The sequence below is a fragment of the Cupressus sempervirens genome, chromosome 4 (genome assembly GCF_028749045.1).
Source record: "Cupressus sempervirens isolate cs-2001-9-10 chromosome 4, ASM2874904v1, whole genome shotgun sequence".
In the NCBI taxonomy this organism is placed as follows: Eukaryota; Viridiplantae; Streptophyta; class Pinopsida; order Cupressales; family Cupressaceae; genus Cupressus; species Cupressus sempervirens.
Genome location: NC_143121.1, coordinates 51,656,238 through 51,660,499, shown reverse-complemented (window position 1 = coordinate 51,660,499; position 4,262 = coordinate 51,656,238). Strand labels below are relative to the sequence as shown.

Below are 4,262 nucleotides of genomic sequence, written 5' to 3'. Positions count from 1 at the left end.
GGCTTAGGGTGATATATGCTTCTTGGATGGAATAATGAGTTCGTGATTAACTTTGTATTAAGATTCATAGCATCTTCTAGTTATTTGCAAAGGAAATTTATAAATTACTTGCTAATGTCATATGGCTTGCTTGAGAAAGATGTCTGTGTTCTTATTGATGGGTACTAATGACTATCCACATTTAGTTCTTCAATATCCTATTTGACAAGCTTTCCATAGACATTTCTTTTCCATACTAAGTATTTTTGAAAACATATTTGAGTAGAAGGACTACAATAGATACTACATGATGTTTTAACAAATAAAGTAATGGGTTAAAGACTATTATTTCCAAGGTATTATGTCATAGTATTTTAATTGTAATGATCTTAGACTAATGATATTCTTGAAGGTAACTTTGACATGCAGCAAGAAAGGCAACCTACAGCCAAGGCTATATTGTGCCTACAACCAAAGCCATAAATGCTCACAGCCAAAGCCACTAGTGCACATAGCCAAAGCCATGGATGCTTATAGCCAAAGTTACAAGTGTTCGCAGCCAAAGCCATGAGTACATGAAGTCAATGATCACAATTGTTTACAACTATTCACCAGAAACAACTTCTTTGTAGTTTTTGAGAAATACTAATAAAGAAAAAAAGAACATCTACTAGTTGGTAGACATAATGGCAACTCTCTAGCAATTGAATTTAATTTCATACATGCACATATCTAATTTAATGTCATACACGAACATATCTAATTTAACGTCATACATGAACAAACATATAATATAAAATGATAACCAATAATGTCATATACATTAATAAAAACATAATATATTATGATAACCAATAATGTCGTATATGAACAAACATATCATATATTAACCATTAATGTCATACATCAAATATGTCATACATCAAATATAGAATGTCATATGTACATCAAATGTGTATCGAATATGTCTCTCAGATGCCTATATATATACATGGGGAAGGAAACAAGTCTCTATATATATGTATCAAATATCTCAACTACATCTTTTCCTTCCCACGAGGGGAAGGAAACAAGTCTCTCGACGTCCTCTGCCGTCGTGTGGAGGGAGACAGTGGAGATGACGGGGCCCTCCTGACACGCTCACTTGACCTCTTGTTGAGGCTCTTCTCCAGGTCCAACTGATACAAATAAAGTAGATATGAATCAATATTTATTATACGTTGAAATCAAATATATGTACTCACAAAATCAATTATTTTCTTACCGCCAACAAATAGTCACTCTGTAAGTCCACCTCAAATGCTCATGGATGATCAGGCGTGACAAGACCCTACAACAATTCAATAAATATAATCACTTATAAATAACATTAGAAATTTTGAGATTAACTATTATAAACAACAACTAAAATGAAAAAAATTCTTTCATACCTCCGTCAGTGGCTATGAGCTAGCCACAGCTGCGGCCACTCCACTATCAACAGACTGTCGTAGATGAGGAGGAGTGTTCAACATCATGAGCTGCATGTCATACAATACACGTTATATCTAACATGAAATATGGAATAAATATAATCAAATGAATTAAATTAACATGAAACAACTGTACCTGTGTGAAGCTCGTATGATGTCTCTGCTCTGCGTCTGTGGTAAAGGTTGAGGGTCCTGTGGAGAACTGACGCACATGCATATTTTTTTTGGTCAATCCTTAATATGATTACGTAATAAATATATGTATTAATTAAAATGATTAAATTGATACATACCTCAGGACTCGTTGAAGGGACAAAAAATGGGCCTGGAGGATCGCTGCAAGGCCCTGGAACACTTTGACCCTAAATTTTGAACAATGTCAATAAATCCTAATTAATTAATCATTCACTATACGTATGAAATGTGATCAAATTAGTAATTTACCTATGTGTCAATGCCAAATATCTCCTTCAGGAACTGATCGGTGACAAGCCCATCATCTGCACCATCTCCGACATGAGTGCCAAATGTGCATAGGGATCCGCATGAAGTGCACATGTGACCATGACGTATAGAAGGCTCCCCCTCAACTAATGGGCTCATGGAATGGATGGGGGTCTGTGTCAAAGCATTAATGGTCTCTAGAGTGCTGGCCTCTACATGTTCCTTCACAACTGAAGGAATAATCACATGCTCACACTGTGGATGGACCACGGGTGCCCTAACTACATTAGGGTCACGACGTGCTCTGGGCCTCTCAAATGATGACCCCCCACCTCTACCCTAGGAGTCTAACATATCAAAATAATTGGGGATCTCCCCAAGGACAAACTCACAATATAATTTTTTGAAAAATTATTTCTAATAGCATCATGTATGCACCAATGGATGGGGAATCGTTTAGTACCCTCTCTAACAGTATTTTGCTCACTGGGTTTTCTAAATAATGCACATATACTACCTTTTGGTATTTCCTTTTTTCTAACATCTTCATATGACAATTTATTTGCATAAAATCTTTTTTGTTCATCCCTCTTAGCCCGCCAAATATCTAACTGACCACTAACTGAGGCTATCTGAGTGTTAATGGATTCGAGGGATGATGCCAATTGAGCCCTCATTGGATTGGTTTGTCTGGATTCTTTCAACCAAGCAATGATTCCTTCTAATTCAGTTTTGCCTCTCTCTATTTCATTTCTTATATTTTCTTGTGTGCCTGGTGGAGGTCTTGCAATTGGTTCGGGTTGTGGAATTTGTTCTTCTTCTTGAGGAGGGTTTTGGTTTTGGGGTTCTTGAGGGTTTTGATGTTCTTGTGGATTTTCTGGTTGATTATGAACATTTCCTGATAAAAAATCAATTGAAATTCAAATAAATAAAAAAATCTAAATGAAATTTGTAAAAACCCTACAAAAGAATATAAAAAACTTACAAAACAATATGAAAAATATATCAAACAATGCAAAGTTAGGTTTATATCACTTATGGTGTCGTCGTGGGTGCGCTTGTGTTCTTGAATTTCATCGACGAGGAGGCATTTTGGCAAATGGTGGTGCCCAAGCCATAGCGTGTGCACGCTTTTTAAAATAGGAAAAAAAAATTTCCTTTTCATCTTTTTGGCACCACAACTCGGTGCATATGCCCATCTCTGACTTTAGAATCAACTCTGCTTCATGTTGCATGCCATTCATGACTTCATTTTGAAAGAGTTGAAGGATAAGGCTCTCAAATTTATAAATGCATTTATGATACTTTTCTCCACTTGACAAGCCTTCTACTTGAAATTCTAGTGATTGGTCATCATGAATTTCTAAACTTATTTTTGACACCAAACACTCTTTCTTTTCCACGAGGATGATTGTGTTTGTATTCTCTATGAAATTATTCTAATATGAATACACATCCTTGTCACATGGGATCTTCCCATGATGTATTTCTTCCTCTTCTCCCATTAGATCACTCAAAGAAGAAACAATCATCCTTTCCATTTTGGTGCGCACATTCTCTAATGAGTCTATCTGATCAGGAGAATTGATCATCAGTTGATATTGATGTAAGGGAAATTATTTTAAAAGAGCATCATCATCTATGCCTTTATCTTCACATTTTTCAATCATTAGATCACAACACATTTCTGCAAGGCCAAGTACTTCTCTAGTGTGAGATACCATCACAATGTTTTCTTAATTATGGTCTCCACTTGTGAACTTGAATGCTTCAAATTTAGGTTTCATGCATGAGGAAGAGTGAGAACTTGATGTGTCATATTCTCTTACTTGAAGCCTATCTTTAATTCCCATTTCCATCGTACCTATTATTAAATTTTCATCCATGTTTTCACAAACTTGGTTCGTGGATTCTTCTTGATGACCATCTTCACAAAATGGGAAAGCTTCATATTCCACTTGCATGTAACCTTGAGAAGGATTTCTTGACAACTCATTATCTTTCTCTTGAAGATGATCGTCTACTCTTGTGATGATCATACCACTTTCTGAAAACTCGTCAACATCCTCAAAAGTAAAGACTTCAATCTCAGGAGTTAACGGAGATGTCTGCAAGATTTCACTTGAGGTGATTTCTTTATCAATGGTAATGTTTTCAGATTGTGCCATAACATCTGAAGTATTGATGTTGTCAATAGATCCTTAACTTGAATGATCATAGAAGGATGAATAGGAAGATCTTCTCCACATAGGAAGTCGTCATATAAAGAATTGAGGCACCAAATAGGAATAAAAGTAGTATTAAATTCACCTTGATCCACAATTCCCTCATCTTTAATCATATGTTGTGTAGTTCCTTGAGAAACAT

General features: G+C 35.7%; 1 long non-coding RNA gene across 1 annotated transcript; it reads right to left on the bottom strand.

Moving 5' to 3' along the window:
• Positions 1 to 839: 839 nt before the first annotated feature.
• On the bottom strand, positions 840 to 1,284 carry LOC149559888 (uncharacterized). Its single transcript, XR_016363319.1, has 2 exons — positions 1,244 to 1,284; positions 840 to 1,157 (listed from the first exon to the last, which is right to left on the bottom strand). It is a non-coding gene; the product is annotated as an uncharacterized LOC149559888 (long non-coding RNA).
• Between the last annotated feature and the right edge of the window lie 2,978 nt (positions 1,285 to 4,262).